We start from the raw sequence: 18,293 nt of genomic DNA, 5'->3' as shown, positions 1-18,293 counted from the left end.
TACTAGAACCATAGAATTATTTAGGTTGGAAAAGACCTATAGGATCATAGAGTCCAACTGTAAATGAAGAATTTGGATGAGGTTTTGGTTTTATTATTTTTAATGAGCCTTTTTTTTCCCAACAGGTTTGTTTTGCCCAGGATCTGGTTAGAAACACTTTCCTGATTTTATATATTTTCACTTTTCAAATTCAAAGTGATGTCTGGAGCTCACTTAGATGATGTCATAAGACCACTGACCACGATCACAAGACTGTTTAAAGATGCAAACCAAAAAGCAGGCTAAGGTTAATTTGACTTAATTCAGGATTGAATGTCAACCCTTATTGCTAGAAAACAATTGCACATATGTAGATAATTTTTTGATGCAGTAGATAAAATATCCATCCTTTTGTCATTTATTTGATTGCTTTTGTACAACTCTGATGAAAGATTTTGACAGGTGTGACACTAGTGCTGTGTGAATGACTGTCCTATCCATGTACAAACTGTACTGACGCAGGGTAACACCCAGCGTAATGGCTTCATATTTGCTTCCCAGCTGCATGAGTGGGAATAAAATACCAGCTGTTGACCTGGATATATAAATACAAAAGAAAATTGGAAGCTGGTAATGCCAATTCCATTTGAAGATTAAGGAAATAGTTACAGGAAATATTTGTGGCTGAGCATACTCTTCCTCTGTTGATTTCTATTTGGTACATATATTAATTGTGTCTTTTACCCCATTTACACATACAGAAGGGGTTTTAACACAGATTATTAAATTCACGGTGACAACCCTTATTCGAATATGCAGAAGTGTACTTGTGAGCTGGTGTGTTGCATTGATCTCCGAGGACCGTAACACCAGGAGATCCAGTGCCACTGAACTTGCAGGCACTAGAAGGGCAGTAGATTAAAAGTTGATCCTCTGTTTTCCTTCAGCATAGATTGGTTCTCTTCAAGTTAAGGTTTCAGGTCACTTCTGGGGCATCATTGCAGGTAAATGAGCACTGGTTTTATTAGCCTCTCTGGTAGATAAGAAGGTTTCAGTTTTAATGAATGCAAGATCAAATATTTGACAAAAAGTGAAAAGCAAAGACTGGAGGTATATATCCTAAAGTGAAAGAGGGAGGATAATAACGAGTTTGAAAAGAAAAAACCAGAGATTGCTTAGTGGAAAAGAATGCTACAAAGGTCTCTATGTGAATCTTCAGTTCCAGGAGTTTCTGTTAATTCCTTTTATTACTATTTCAAGTAACCAGGTACATATGGCATGTTTGTAAGTAAAGCAGTCAATGAAGTTAGTTACACCTCTGCATTTATTACCTTACCCCTGAGTATTATTAACTTTTACATTCCCCATAAAATATAATTTATCACTTAAATAATTTGCTTTGTGTCAGGGTTCAGTGTGCTCCAGTGCTTTCCTGCTCATTAAATGAGATATTTTTACTTAATGAGCCCAGAATGTCCTTTGCATTTAACATTAGAATTGATTTCAAACACTCCATTTTTCTAACATATTTGTGTGTAATTTCAGAATGTGGACTTCATCCCACAATCTTACACTGAAGAAAAAAAGAGCTACAAAGAATAATGACCCATGAATTCTAGAGAGGAGCACAGTAAGTATGGGTGAATAATTTTTAAAAAAACCCTGTTATCTACCTGCACTTTGCATTCTTTCACCTAGTTTGAAAGTTTGACTTACTATTTGAGCCCGATGCTGCAGTTATTACATACGTAATACTCCATTAGGAAAGTGTTTTTTGAAGGAACAGTAAGGTACTGACTTCCATGAAATGAACCAAATATAAAAGTAATCCTACCCTTAGATGTATGTGTGTGATATGCTGGTTCATGTAAAAGACAAACAGTCTTTCAAAGGTACGCAGTTCACACATAAAATATATATTCATAGGACAAGTATCACAGAACTCTAGCAATCTGCATCTAATGGTGATCTCGTTCATCTCTTTGCAGTTGCAAATAATCACTTTGCAATTAATAAAATCCAAGTAGAGAAATCCTCTGTTGTGCAGTAAATCATTTGCTCATATTGGTCACTGGAACAAAAAAGTAGCCCAAACCTCTGTCAGTGATTCCAGGGTGAACACCGTATGACTACACTTTAAATGGAATTTTGCCACTAGCTAGGTCTCAAGGAGTCAGTGAGTAGTATACTATGGATACACAACTGGGTGTTCATTTGACTCCATTATAACAAATGTGACCATCTGCACATCAGCTGTGCACCACTAGTGTGCAGGGTGCTGATCTAATCAGTCAGGTGCTCCTGATCCATTGCAACGTGCATGGCATGAAACACTCACTAAAGGATAGTAAAGCTGAAATTTAATCTAATAAGGAATGCTAATATTGTAATATAGATATTTTTTTATTCTGAGTGAAAAGTGAAAAAAATAGTAACTTAGGAAATAAGCAAAAATAAAACATTGGTATGCTTAACTGCACTTAAAAGTTTCATTTTCAGACTTCTTTTAGGCATCATTAAATCTCATATGCATATTTTTTCCATGGCTGTACTGTCTCACTTGATTAACAGCTTGGTCCTCTCCTTCTATTTGTTCCTCTAGACCAAGTTCCTCAGCTGGACCCCTTTTCTGCGAGGTATGTGCAGTCATCTAACTGCTGTGAGTCAGCTTAATGTGGTGGGAGCGTACGTTGTGGGATGCGCCACAGTTACCAAGGCATGCGGTGAGCAAGGGAGTGCAGGCGTGATGGAGCGCAGGTCCCCCAGCCCTCTCTGTGGGTCGGCAGGCTGTGCCTCAGTGTCGCAGGACAGCAGCCTTCCTCAGCACGCTGTCAGGTGTACCAAGGGAAATCTCAGAGGTCTCATGAGACTGACAGTACCACGTTCTTTGAAAGAAGTTTTTGAGATAATGAAACAATACTGCATGAGACTGTGTTATGTCTTATAGGTCAAGGAGAAAAGGAACATTTCCCTAGTTGTGGCAATAGCAGTAATGTAGCAGTGCGATTATCCATACGGGTGTACTAAATGTGAAATCTTTATCTCTGTCATATAGGGACAGAAAACCAAAAGTAAAATGTAGAATGAGCTGTCGATTATGATTTAGTGAAGGACAAACGCACCCAGGTTACTTATTAACACTATCTCATAATTGAACAGGCTATTAAGTAATGTATAGCTCTGACATGGACTGGGAGAACAATGTCACCAAACGGATAAAGTGTAAGGGAACCTGCACTTTTCTCTTGGTGCTAGCATCAGGAAATGCATCACGTACCACCAGGAAACCAGTTTATTTTGCTTTTCCTTACTCTCCTTCATCCATTTTGTCCATTGAAGTTGCAGATAGTTAAAGTTGGTACATCAAGCAACCTGAATTAAGAATGCACATTTTTTTCCCAATATTTTTCATTGTAAAATGAAAAGGAAGAGCACTTTTTTTTTTTTTTTTTTTTTTTTTTTGGCAAAACCTAATACTATGTTTCGCTGCAGGGAAATATTGAAATATCACTTTCGATACTTACTGAAGTCCATAATATTGTAGCATATTTATATGGACTGATGAGACCTCTAAGGTAAGAGACTTTTTTGTCTTCTGATTCTGTTCTAAATAATAGATGTGTGTGAGATATTTAAAACGTTGTTTCATATACTTTAGTGATAATAATTATCATTGACTGTTATGTTTCAAACTCTAATGCCAAAATATTTATTTTAAAAAACCAACTGATTTCCATAAAATATCTAACTGGAATAAAAATCCATTAAAAAATTAGTTGTCTCCTGCACTCTGGGTGGATAGTAATTTGGTTGCTCTGGGTGGGTGATAATTTGGTTGCTAGAGAATAAAAATCCCGGGGATGCCTTAGTGTATGCAAAAGAGAAAGTGTGATGACTGCACCTAGTTGAGAAATTACTATGATGGGTCAGGAAGACTTTTGGGAGAAGGCTGTTCTGTGTTGCTGACTTAGTCAAAACTGGGTCTGTGGCTGTTGTAAAACAGGAGTTTTCCTTCCCTTTGGCCTGTACCAGTCTTAAAGACAATACAGGTTTTAAGAAAGGGATATTATAGAAGGGTCACCCCATCCATTGCTATGACTGATAGTTTCCATTTTATTACTATGTGTGCAGTTGATTGTGGTACAGGTATTAGGATATAATTTTCCCTTCCAGGGAACTGCCAAGGCTGTTTTTTGATGGCTGCTGTTATTGGTTTAGTTAATGGTGTGAGCCTGAGGCTGGGGAAAAGAAGAGTTTGTTGTGGAAAGCCTCTGGCAGACTCAGCACAACCTGCGGCACACCACCCACGCACCAGGTTTTGCAGAGCTGTGTCGTTGTCACTAAGGAAAATGGACTGACAAGTGTCCTGCAGCCTAACTGGAGGGTCTTCGTATGGTGCATCTCAGGACAGTGAGGAGCAGAGCAACCTAAGACAATACCATGATTTTTCTCTGCTATTTGGGGTCTCTTGGGTGAGACCAGAAATGGCTAAAGAGGGGATAAGTGTCAGATGGGTGTGCATGCCATTTAGGGGTGGTACATTGCTCCGCTGGGCTTGTATGAAAAGCTCTGGTATGTGCATCTGCAGGCAACAAATTTCACTTGGATTTACATTTGGTTTGAAAAGCAACCATTTGTAGCAAAGAAATAATCTATGTGGTTTCAGGAGAGAGCGAGATAAAGGTGCTTATCAGATTCCTTTTGGGGATGGCAGTAAGTAGTTTATAGCCAGTTTCAGTTAACATAAGCTTTCCATAAATAAGATACATAAGTTTTTACACATGTAGACTAAGGCCAAAGGCTCCCTTCACTCTTTGAGAGCACTGACATTAAATTTTTTATTAGTACCCGTGATGAATAATGCACTTGACTTCAGTTTTGAGTGTACTATTGAGAGAAACTACCACATATTTCCTGGAGATGTCCAAAATAGCCATTTTGCTCAAGAAAATGTTGAAGAAAAGTTTATTTTTCTTTAAAATTAATTACTAACTTGCTGGTTTCAAGTTGTTTACCTCCTGATGTGTGCAGCCTTTCTTGCAGCACTGGTTTCCCTGTTGCTGTCATTGCACTGTTTGTGTGCTTGTGGCTGGCTTTCAAGCTGTCATTTTTCTGTCCCGGGGCTATGTGGCATTTTACAACGGCGTCCTGGAGCTAATATTGCCTCTATCATCCACTTTACCCATATTGTGGATACTTGCAGGTACTCACAAGCCCTTGCAAAGAAATGTGGGTTCCAGTTAAATCTTCCAAACACTAGGGATTGTCTTTGTTCACACCTTCTGCCACTGCCCATGAGTTAATTTGGAGGTATTTGTGCACTGTCCTGACTTTATAGCTTAGATTCTTCATGCTTTTCTATTTGAGTCTTGTAGGGTTTTGACTTTTCTGTTTGGGATATTCCTGTACTGGTTTCAACTTGGCTGGAGCAGCTTCCCTTGCTTGCAAAATTCTTCGTTTTAGATCTTCCGTACACTCTTTCTGGGTGTCTTCTACCAAATCCTAGACACCACCTGGCTTTCTATCAGGAAGCTAACCCTTCCCTCCGTATTGTGAGACCAGTTGTAGTTCAGCCCCAGGTCAATTGAAGACACCTTGCTTGAAACTGAAATTTTTGGATCATTTTGTACTGGGAGCATATTGCATGTAGGGTGATTCAAATCTCTTTTTAACCACTTCAAGTTTTAAATGAACTTTGAAGTGGAGGTTTGCTGAAAGTTGCAGGTGATACAGGGAAGAATTTTTTAGCATCCTGTGTTCTTGGGAAGTTAAACTGCAGTGAGAAATGCTAGGCAGCCTAGAACTTTGACCTGAATTTTCTGAACTGGGATCTGAAAATTGTAATTTAATTAAAGAGAAAAAGACTGTAAATGAAGCTGGTTCTGATGTTCATGAATCTTAAAATTTGGCCCTTCAGAAATTATTTTTCTTCTTTTGCATGTTAAGTGTACAATGCCTCCATGAGGAACATGAGCTTGACTCTCATTAGATATTGTACTGTATTAATGGTGCTGGTTTACTCATATTTTATTCATTAAATAATATTTGTCAATGTATTTTTCTACTTTAGACTCTTACTGTAAAAGGGCATTATCACCTCAAAGCGTTTGGTTCCTAGAATGAATGCCAATACTATCCAGTCATGCCATGTTGTCCTCATTATGCAGAAGGTTTTTTTCCTAACAGCATTTATTTTAGGGTGTCAACAATACTTCAGTTAAATGTAGTGTAAAGTGTGCTTATTTAGCAAACTTGTCCTTCAGAAAAGGGTTTTTTTTGTCTTTAAAATACTGCTAGATTGTTTCTTTCTGTCAATGCATGATACAGTAGAAATCTTAAATCAATAACACTTTTTATTCCTATGCAATTGATGCATAACATCCTTCTTCACACAGAGGTTTAATGTGTTGTAAATTAATTATCTGGAATGAGTACAGGGTCAATGGACCTTAGTATGACCGGGATGTAATGTTAAAGTGTTCCATTTCCTCCCAGCCCCGTTCAGCTCTCTTGCAGACTCTTTTATACGTGTCAGTTATGCCATCTTCTGCAGTTTGTTCCCTTAAGTGTTGTTAATGCCCCTCTAGGGCTTGATCAATAGGGAAAAATTTGCTTTACCATAAATTTGTCCAACAATCTGAAGACGGAGTATCTTTATTAACTGTACTTGTATAATGCTTCTTAGTAAACTATTCTTACTCTTACAGAGGCTTGAAATAACAACCTTATTTTAAATCACAATGAAATTGCAAAGATTCTGCATAAGCAGATGCTGGCCTCATTTTTGGATTTAAGGTGCCTAAAAAACCTAGTCAACTATGCTTGAAGTTTCTGGCAGGAGAAGTTTTGCTTTACTCCGTCAAGGGAGCAAACCGCATAGATGAAAAACCCCCATTATTAGCTGTGAAAAAATGCTGAGGGAGAGATTCTCAACCATGAACAGTGCAATTAAAACAAGCATTCACTGGGTTTAAAGTAACCAATTTCCTTTAAAAATCGGAGAGGCTACCTCTATTACTTTTTTTTGGAAGCCAGCTTGGCTATTAGTTGCTAGGGTAACAAGATCCAAGATAGGGAATGAGGCCTGTGGAGGCAGCACAGCGTTATGGGGGTCTAAGATAAGAAATGCTGGCAGGAACATTCAATTATAGATTGTTTTTATTTTTATTTATTTATTTACCTCTTTACTGCAAGAAGGATGGTCAAAATATCTGTATTTCATAATTAAAAAGGTCTTGATGCCACAGCTTTTTACTTGTCTTCTCTGAGTAACAGACGGCACTAAACTAAGCAGCAAACACTTCAAATTTCAATGAAAAAAAAAAAAGAGAGATGCTACTTAAAACTCATGGCATGTTGGTGGGATCAATTTAATGTACTGTGCTGTGTCAATGTCACTTTCATAAACTTTTGCTGAAGTGCTTTTCCTACTGTATGTTGAATGATGTTGTCAGGACTGTGAGCCAGGGGTACGGTGGATTCGAGTCTACTTTACTTCCCTTGATGAAAAGGTCACTGCCACTTGTAAATCTGTTTTACTCCCTGCACAGTTGTTAGTGTCAAAGTCTGTCAGCTCTGTGGGATGTTAAAATTATACAACTGTGGTAGGAACCAGGATCACAAATTCCCAGGTGGTATGTCCCAAGAAAAAGTCTCTGATCTTCGTGTAAAAGTTTTGCAGAAAGTTTTTCATTCAGGATTTTCAGCTCACTTTGGCTTGATTGCAGAAATAAACAATATTTCTGTTTCATGCTTCCCATCTGGTGGGCCTTCCCCAACCACAGCTCATCACAGGGCCGCTTATTATGTCTGTAGCCCATGGCTGCGAGTGAAACAGTCCCCTCTGCTTTATTTTTTTAAGGCTGTAAGGGCTCAAATTAGAGCACAATTAAAACTTGGCCTGTGTTGTGTTATGTGATTATGTTTTGACAAATCATCACAATAGGTCAGCCTCACAAGGCCTTAAAATTATTCATAAGTTATTTGGGAAATACAATAAACAAGAAATAGAACAACAGATGAATGGTGGGGGGGTGGGATATGTGAAAACCAACCCCCCAACCACCATTCCAACCAATGCAAGTAATGTGAACCTCAGAAAAACTAAGTTCTTTTCCCTTGCTCATAGCATCATCTGAAACATTTTGTGCATACGCAAAGAGAGGTTTTTATTCAGCAGTTTTCCCATGTAAGTCATCATACTTTACCAGTGAACAGCAGCAAATGCAATGAGAGTGAAACCAGCGAGTGCCAACAGCGGACGTGTCCTGCTGGTTTGATTGATTACGACATAAAGAGTTTTTGAAGTTTTATGCTCTGGCTGTACAGGAGATGGACACAAACTTCTCTGCATGTGAAGTATGGCCAAAGCTTTTAGGTGGTCAATTGCCTGCTTAATCCAAAGGCCTCTGCTAAAGCAGAGTCAAGTTTTTCATACTGTGAGGTATTTCCATATGACCTTGCAACTAAATTGATTTTTGATCTAAGTGGAGTAGTTTGCTGCTGAGGAGACAGAACGGGACCCGAAGGGGGCAAACACTGAATCTTTTTGGCTTGACTTTCAGTCAAGGTAACTCCCTGGGGTCCCGAAGGTGATGCAAGTAAACATCTGCCAAGTGAATCTTCGTGTCAAGGCAGCCATTGTGGGCCAGCTGGGGTAGGCAGCCGTGGGTGCACGTATATCAGTGTGCCAAGGAACCATCAGCATGAGAAGGAAGAGGACGTGTCAAGATCCTGCTTTCATTTTGCCTTATTTTTGATTGGAAAATGCTCTTCATGTGCCCCTGCATCTGACCTAGAAGCTGCCTCTGGCATTCAATTCAATGATATGTAAGCAGAATCTTTAATACTAAGTTTTTCCTGCTGTTTGTGAATAATTTGCATGACAGATGAGCAAACAAAAAAAAAGAAAAACCTGAAGTTTTAACTAGTCTGAGGAAAAATTCACTGCCATCTCGATTAATCACCACCTTGTTTTTATAGACATCTTTCAAAACGTCATCTAATTTGCCTTTAAGATCACAAACACTTCCTTAATTCTCCTTCCTGGTCTCCTGAGACAATTGCAATGTAAGAATTCACCTTTTCCCTTTCTTATCAGATTCATTTCTACTGTTTGAAATTGCTAAAATCCAAGTTGTAGATATTTGTACTGACATAATTAGAAAGCTGAATAGATGCCTGTCATATCAGTGCTCCTGTTTGCTGAAGACTCACAATGTTAGGCAGAGGGCATGTCTGGGGAATGTAAACAAACATCCCCCTTATCAGGACCGTTACCACTTAGAAACAGAAAATGACATTTTTTTCCTCTACCCTCTGCCGGCCATTTTCATAATTTTCAACTTTTCTAGGCACAGGTAAATGAAGAACAATTAAGAACTGCTTGAATGATTCACCTACGCGGGAAGAGCGGTTCCACACTCAGGTCTGTATACGCCCATGTGATGGGTATCTGTTATACAGCTATATTTTCACTCTGAAGTAAAATTAAGGAATGTGTATATGCTAATGTGCCTGTATACATATTGGGGACATTTTAATCTTTTATAAAACCAGATTTTCATAGAAAAAATGTTATATGTATTCCAACGCAAAATTAGATATCTGTTTTTCATAATTGATAAATATTCAATAATCAGACTTAATTTGGAGCAATCACTCATGTATATTTCTAGGCAAAAAGGAAATAGATCCTAGAGCAGAGACTCAGCCAGTATTTACAGAGCTTTGAAAAAGTTTCTTATTGATCAAGCCTGCTGACTGAATATTTAAGATGTTTTACAGACAACAAAATGTTTAGGGCATTTTGTGGGATTTGCAGCCTTCCCAGACAAAAGGATCACCTGGGTCTACAAATATCCAGTAAAAATTACTTTATCTTTCCCTTCATAAGTTAATTGGAAATACTGAATTTTAAAATTATTATAAAGCAGTGTGGTCCTTGTGATAAATGAGAGAATACTTAAGTACTCCTTACTCTTTGTGTCTTATTTACGATCTTCATAAAGATAACCTGAGATTGCCTTGTCAGGCATCTGCACAGCAGTATCTCCCAGGTATTGCTGCTGCATGTTGCTTATGGTTAGCCCTTGCCTTTTTTCAAATTTTCAGTCATATCCTTACTGCCTCATTTCATGACAGACATCACTATACCTCTTTGGACTTCCTAAATGTCTGTCCTTCTACATGTTAGCCTACAGAGCTCTGGCTGTTTTCTCAGAGTCTGATATAATTATTATATGAACCCTCTCTTTTGTTATATTTTTAATAAAGCTTTCAGTATTTTTCTTAAATGCACTGAAACATTTTTTCACATTCATCACAGTTTCCCAGCTCTCCTGCCTGCACAGAGTGTGCTGTCTAAGTTGCGGTCTCTTTTCTTGTTATTCCAAGAAGGCATTGGCTCTTTTTAGTTTCTGTCCTTAAATCTTGTCAGAAAACTTTCCTTTCCCTCTTGGCTTGCAGGGTCAGGTTTTGGGATGCTCTGTCAGGTGGGCTACCAAATGCTAGCACCTTATTTCGTAGGCACAGTGACATGCTGGCAGGCCCCAGAGCAGTGCTACTAGGTAGTGCTGTAGTCCCAGCTGTATGTGGGTGAAGGACGTCTCTTGTTTTGGACTCTCTTAAGTGACTCCCTTGTTATCCTGTGGAAAGACTTACTTTTTTTCTTGCTTGCTATCTAGTCTCAAGAATGAATGTTGTCTTGGCAGAGTCGAACCATTCCTGATTTCTCCTCAGCTAATATTTACTTTTGTGTCGAGAGTAAAGCCATTTGATATACACAAGGTGAACCAGACCAGGTATGAAGTTCCTTGCTATGTCCAACCCCACCCTGTGAACTTACTTACCAGCCCTGGCAGATGAGTTCATGTCAAGATTCCTTGTGTGAATTCTTACTGTGGCAGCCCCCCAAATCCCCCTTACTATTATGTCCAAGACTAAGGGACCGGATGGAGACACGAAAGTTTGTAGTAAAGGTTTGAAATATATGAAGCATCAGTGTGTTGCTCTTAGGCTAGTTGGGGGCATTTTTTTGAGAGAAATGGATGTGTGAGGTCTGCATCATGTTACCAGTGGTTATGCAGAGCTAAATGCAGTGGACAACATTTTTTGAAAAAACTTTGGTTTGAAAATGTGGCTGAAGCAGAGGCTGAAACCGAAGCCCCTGCTCAGCTGAGATGGGAAGCTGGGTTTGGGGAGGAGTGAATAAATACCCATGCCAAATCCTCAGCTGCTGTAATTGATAATGGAAGGTCCTTCTTCATAAATGATCGCTCCCAAACAGAGGCTCTCAGTGGCAGCAGTAATTCAGGCTGAGAAAAAGAGTGACATTGGTCAAACTATACTAAAAAGGAGAAAGTTTATAAATGTTCTCGATTTGAGACTAACTTTCTGCTCTGAAAAATGATGTTTATACTGATACTTAAATTTGCAGAAGCTTAAAGTCTTAAAAAAAAAGTGTCACAAAAACCTGTAACACTTTAACCAGACTCATTGAATCACTTTTCTGCAGACATTTTGAAGGAAAAACAATTAAGAAGGGCTAGTGTATGCATAAGTGCTAAATATTTGAAACATTCCCAGCCACAGCCACGTGACAGCAATCCTGTCCCCGAGGTCAGGCTGCTCACTGGTAATTTCAGTGTGAGGAATCTCTGGGCTAGTGAACCTGCTGGGGGAAAACTGGTATCCCTTCATTCCTAAACTAGGATATACTGTGCTCGTACACATGTTCATTAAAAAAAATCCGCGCAGCAAAGCCAGCTGAACTGTCTTTACTACCAAGACACAGAGCAGAATACTTTTCTACTCTGTTTCTTCTGGAATCATATTTCTATCCACTTCACCTGATCTTTTTATTGTTTCAACTGCAAGCTTTGCGTATGGCCCCACATGTGCAGTGGCATCCTGCATTGTTTATACCTTAACATTTTAAAGTATCATTTTTAATGCAAAAACAAAACCAAAACAAACAAACAAGTGACACATGTGAGTTCCTTTATATAGTTGAATCAAAAAAGAAGAAAACAAAACTCTACATCATTTCCTTATACTCATTCTCCACATACATTTATGATCAAGGTTGCCCCTTTTGTTGGTCCATGTATGAATAACAGCATGCATTTGCAACCTGCGATCAGATTTTACTGCAGGAATAAAGCAAGGTAAAAATAATATCTAATGTTTAGACAGCATGCTGGAAGCCTCCCCTTCAGCAGAGTATTCTGGAATAATAGTAACAAATTAACATTAAAAGCTCTGCACAACAAGATGTGCTAAAATCATAGTGGGTACTTGGTGACCTGTGCAAAGAAAAGAAAACATAATGCACTGCTTTCTAGTGTTCCCAGCTCCAGCTGCTGTAGTGTCAACTATGCCACTACAGCTTTTCAGAAGTGGAGCCACCATGACTCAAGAAAATAGCAAAACAAGGAAAAGAGAAGAAAAAATAATAAAAAAAATAAACTCCGGATGCAAGGAGAGTGTTACAAGATGAGAATGTTTTGCTCCAGTGTGCAGTTTGAAGGGGCTGCCCTCTTTAACACAATGGGAGCCAGCTTCCCTGCTGTGTTCTCTGAAGTGGCTCATTGCAGAACAGTAATGCTATATCTTAATAAGCATAACACTGTGGACTGAGGCATATTTTTAAGTCAGACACATGGGAGCGAAACGTATCAGAGCAGAGCTGTGTTATTTTTAATGGAGCATGTGTTTGTCTTGTAAGTGTGTCAGAAGAAAAGGAACAGGTCTCGAGTTTCTTCTCACCATGTCTAATGTAGGATGGGCACTCCAACTGCCTCTCTAAGTGACATTGGTGGTCTTTGATATTGCAAACTACCACAGGATGGTCTGGATTACACTTGCACCTCACATTCTTTGCTACTATTTGGGTATGTTGGTGTTCATTTGAAGCCAGCCTTCAGATGAAGCTTTTTAAAAACCACAAAGGCTAAGATAGTTTTCATTAGATAAACAAGATTATAATGAGAGTCTCTGTCCCCTTCCCAAGTTTGCATGAGTATGTGGTACCGATGATGAGGGATGTGGTCTCCAGGAAAACATAATTCCTTTTACATTCAACGGGAAAATGGAAAATGGAAAATGGAAACTAGATCTTGCAGTGGAAAGATAGCTGCCTACTGTACTGTACTGTAGTCCATGCCACTCACCTCTCATTCATAACATCAAAACCAATATTAGAGTAAAAATGTTTGTAATGAAATTCCAAAGGACATTTTAAATTTCAATTAATATTGATAATGGGTTTTTTAATAAGTCTTGGGTCAAGATGTGTCACAAAACTTTTTTCCACAGTGCACAGAAAATATATTCTTATTCTGTCTTTGTGATACGACTGGATCTAGTCTTACATGGAGCAGCCAGCTGAGGCTGCTTGTCTATTATAGTCTCTTCCACCATTCCTGACAAATGAACAAATAACTAGATGCCCTGTGAAACATTTTAAATAGAACTGTCTCCTGGAAAAGCTGTTACTGACAGAGACAGGTTCGATCCAGATCAAGGGAACCTGCTTTGGGATAGAGGAGATCAATATTGGTTGCTGTCTTTTTTATTTCTGATTTTATTTTATTTTATTTTTTTTACTAAGCAGAGGTAAGGATTATGATGAATAAAGTAAAGCAGAAAACAATCTATGAACTGAAGTACATCCTTCTTATTAAAGCTTATTGTGCTCTTAAAGCAGTAGCTGAAGCTGTTGCTATGAACTCTATCATGCAAGAGGCTTTCAAAAAAGCATTTAAAACTATATATTAGCTAGAAACCACTTTGTCCACAAATTCTGAAAGAGCTGAAAGTACCTTTTGAAAAGGAACCAATATATTTCATGGCAGAGTAAATTAGCTGCTCTTTTTTTACTTTTGAAGTGCTTGATCAAAATCCAGTGCTGAGCACAAGTGTCTTTAATTCTATTTAGAGTGCTTCTCTGTTGGTTACAAGCCGGATCCTCTGGCCTGGATCCTATAGTACTAACTGCTCCCCTCCTGTTGTATTTTTTTTGACATGTGCATGAGAACGACCCATTTCCAACACCAGCTGGAGGCGCTAAGGCCACATTCTTCTGTTTGGAAACAATGCACAGGTTTGCGTGAGTTGGACAGATCAAAACTCTGCTTTTATTTATTCTATTTAAATAGTGTCATCTACTCTGATTTTGCTTAACGATGAGAATGCCAATTAGGAGGAAAGAATAGTCACCAAGACCAAATAATCTCAGCAACTGAAAATTATAAAACAGAATTCGACAGGTCTTAGGAAGCAATGCTAGCGTTGTAGCAGCAATATTCTCCGTAGCCTTTGGCTAAGTCCAGGAATTCAGCCTACAATATAATCAATCATCGACAATCCACAAGCATTAAATCCATCATTAAAATGTTGTTCTCCCTTTCCCAAATCTTCCATGTAACAAGCATCTTAGTAAGATAAAAGGCATTTGTTACTGAGAACAGCCTTAAGGAAAGCAAAAAGAGCAAATCTGGAAAACATATTCATATTTTTCTGGAAATGGGTAGTATTCATAAAACATTTAGTGAGTTCAAGGTCAACTTGTTCTCCCTCTGTATACTATTCATAACAGGCATTTGACAACTCAGTGACAGTCAATCTAGCAGCTGAACTGAATATATTGTGTCATCCAGTTTAAATAAGAGCTAAATCTTTGTTGTAGAGTGAGCACAACAAGACCAAGAAAAACCAAGAACAGCAAAAGGCTTTCCTGTTTCTCAGATTTCAATTAAAATCAACAAATACAGTTACAATAAAGAAGAAATAGATCTGATTTTGGTAAGAGGGCACTACTTGAGCAGGTGTATGCATAAATGGAAAGAGATTATGGTCTTTCACACCACAATGGGTGTTGTCTTCTCATTTAAGTGAAATTTGGTAATCCTGAGCATTCCACAGATGTTCACCCGCACGCCCATCATCTCTGAGGAATGACCTACCACCAATAAGACATTCAAATTTTGCAGTTACAATCACTCTAGACTTGTCTTTTCACTCCCTATGCAAGACCACCTTGGAGTTTATTCCCAATATTGACTGTTCCTCAATATGCTCTGTCATTCAGTAAAAGGTGTCCCCTGGCGGCTCTTGCCCTACTGAAAAGTGAGCAGATTACACTCATTGGACTGGAAACATGAGGCTTTCATCTGAGTTCAAAGCTGGTGAAAATATCAGCTCAGGGAGCTAGATGGACATATGTTTTAGAAATCCCAGTAATGTTGAATTTTGTATCCATGCAAATTCTGAGGTTGGGTCTGTTTGTCATTCCAATATTTTTTCTCATCGTAGTTACTGTGACCGTGAATCTTAAAGAAGTTATTCTCTGTCTGCGTGTTGTCCCAAACCATATGGACACACATGGCATATACTTACCTTTTATAAAAAAACCTTCCTAACTAAATAAAAAATAACCTTATACTGTGTATGTTGGAGACAGATGGTACCAAACAACCAGGTCACACCTTCCCTCCACCACTTCCAAATTGCACAGCTGTTTCTAACACAGTGGAAATGCATCGTATCACCAATTGCCTTCTCTTTTTCTACAAGATACAAAAGGAAAGCCAATTAGCAATTGTTTTGTGGGTGGGTTCACAGATTAAAGATCAACTATAAATGGAGAGGAGTATCAAGTTCACAATATACTTAGTTCCTTTTTGGAAACCACTAACTGTTTTTGTTTTTAAAGCTGCCACAAGCTTTCAGCAGGATTCTTACTCTAAGAGCTCCGTATCTTTCATTAGCTAGTACCCACTGAACGGCCACCGCAGCATTAGCGTCCGACTCTTCTGCAGACATCCAGCTGGACTCTCTACGGGGATTTAGCTGAAAGGGCTTGCTGGAGGAATGATGTTACTAACAGTTACGCTTCCCGCACTCTATGTTTTTCAAATATAAACTAAAAATATTTTCAATATGCTCATTATTTAAAAACTTAGAACTCTTCCCCAATTTTGTAAGGTACTGCAGAAGTGGCTTTCTGCCTACAGTTATAATGCATGTCTGCAGTCCAGGAAAACAGCTGACAAGCACAGAGAATCTGGCTCTATATTTGGAAACATCTGCTGTTTCATTTCCATGATGCACAGTGACGTGCCATTCTAAGAGGAAGAATGAGACTGGCACAGGAGACATTAGTTTCTGGTTATGTATTGCAGTACTGAAGCTGAGATTCCTCTAACTCTTAATCATTCTCTGGTGGTACTTCTCCATTGAGTAAAGGATGCTGGAAGATCCTCTGACTGTTAGACCTTTGCTGAGGACATAACTTCCGCTCCTAGTGAGGTGGCTTTTTCAAGTATCAGCGACTGGCTTCCTCCACGTCATTTTGTTGTGCTCAGAAAAGAAGTGTATAGACAATATAACTATGACATGGAGGCGAAGCAACCAAACTGACTTGGGAGGGGCTTTGGTTTGAGGAGACTCTAGAGTCAAGGTGAGGTGCTAAGGAGCTAGGAGAAAGAGTTGCTTTACTATATGTTCTATACAGCAGTCGCACAAAAAATCCAGTGGTGTTATCAAACATATAAAAGCCCAGATGCATATTCAGTAGAAACACTCCTTGATGAGTCAAGAAAATTTGGCAAAGTTCTGTTTGTGATAGTGGCAGAGGAAATATTGGTTTTTAATATTCTGTAAAATCATTGGAGATGAAAACAGTTGTGTGAATAATCTTAGCGATACTTTATAGGTGGGTAAGGCAAATTACTGCCTTTGGTGCTAGGGATAAGCTTGACTCCTATCTGCAATTGACCAAGCAAAAGGCCTTTTCTGATCACGACTGATCACTGCTAGATCCAGGACGCTGGGACAGCTACTCCTGTGGTCTGGCCTGGCACCGTGGCGCCTATGGAATTTTGTTCTAGTGCAAACGCCAGTGTTATACCTTGTGTGGGTTCAGAATCAGACTGTGGGTTTTGTTTTCAAATGATTATCAATGGAAAATTTCACTTAGAGCTAGAAGGGAGCATGGGGGCTTAACAGACCTGAGAGAGCACATTTGTGAGGTGCTGTTAGTGTGGTACAATTTGAGGTTTGGGTGTCTTTGAGCACGTCTGCCTTCAACGCGCTGCTAAGTGTACTGACAGCAAGTTTGGAGAATGTTGAAAAATCGTTGTTTCAAGAAGCGTTCATGCAAAATTGTGTTTAAAATTCCCTCATGCATTCATTATGTAGGAATATTTACAGTATTTTGTATGTGTACAACATTAGTGTTAGAGTGATGTAATTGTGTTGGTCAGGAGTTCTTAAAAGGCTGGGGCATGAAGAGCTGCCTGTTCCTACAGAGAGGACAGACCTCTTCGTTCCTCTCAAATTTAGGCATTGGTGCAGCCTTTCTTCAGCAAAACTGAGGAGGAGTACATTTTGATCTGTCAGATTCAGTTTGGTTTGTCAAATTTTTGAATGTGATCAAAACTACAAAAATCAAACTATTCCACCAATTAACCTGAAAGTAATACAATGTAGTTTAATATAGCAACAGTACTTTGTCCTAAATGTTAAGTCAAGGCTGTCTATCAATAATTCATCTCTTATATAAAATATTCTTGCAAATAAGATATTGTACTTCAAGGATAAATGTTCTGTACAGATCTATTTTCAAAGAGTATTAGTCTCACTGTATATGCCAGTGAAGAGTGAAAGAAACCTGAGGGTGAAAAATAAAACAATACAAGGTTGCATGAAATATGTGAGCTTAGAAGGTAAAATGGTGAACATTTGGAACAGTTGAACTTCTAATGTGGAGTGTGTCTTAATCATTCTGTTGCTTTTTTCTAATACTTTAAACAACCTTTCAACAGATAAAAAGTGCCAAAAGAAACCTTAATGGCAAAATACCCTTAAGTATGCAAGAAATGTAAGTGCAGCATGTAATGATGAAATGGGCTATTCCAAGGCAATGCACTCCAAACCTGAGAGCTAGAGATGAAAAAAATAATAAAAAAATATTACTTAAATCTCATTTAGGATATACAAACGAATCAATACCTTGAAAAAAATCTATGAATTTGCCCTGAGGTGAAATGCTAAGGTGATGGGAAAAGCTTTTATTGTAAGATGACTACGTAAAATCCCAGCCTTTCATAAAAGAATGTTTCGTAATCTTTTTTTGTTTACAGGTTGCTTTGTGTTTGCTTACATTATTCAGAAATGAATCTTCATCTTCTAAATAGCCTGAAGCGCATTCTTTAGCTATCCATAAAGGCAGGAGTGACTGCTTATACCAGTGATTTTTAAGAGGTATTTTTGATTTTGGAGTGATAATGTTTATGTCCCAACACTTCCAG

General features: G+C 38.5%; 1 long non-coding RNA gene across 1 annotated transcript; it reads left to right on the top strand.

Moving 5' to 3' along the window:
- The first annotated feature begins 202 nt into the window (after positions 1-202).
- LOC119155571 lies at positions 203-17,561 on the top strand. The gene is made up of 6 exons (XR_005106759.1): positions 203-286; positions 1,525-1,609; positions 2,582-2,615; positions 3,472-3,554; positions 8,544-8,808; positions 9,333-17,561. It is a non-coding gene; the product is annotated as an uncharacterized LOC119155571 (long non-coding RNA).
- Positions 17,562-18,293: the final 732 nt, after the last annotated feature.

Source organism: Falco rusticolus, chromosome 11 (genome assembly GCF_015220075.1).
Source record: "Falco rusticolus isolate bFalRus1 chromosome 11, bFalRus1.pri, whole genome shotgun sequence".
Taxonomy (NCBI): Eukaryota; Metazoa; Chordata; class Aves; order Falconiformes; family Falconidae; genus Falco; species Falco rusticolus.
The sequence above is the reverse complement of the archived record's forward strand: the minus strand, read 5'-3'. Positions and strand labels throughout refer to the sequence as shown.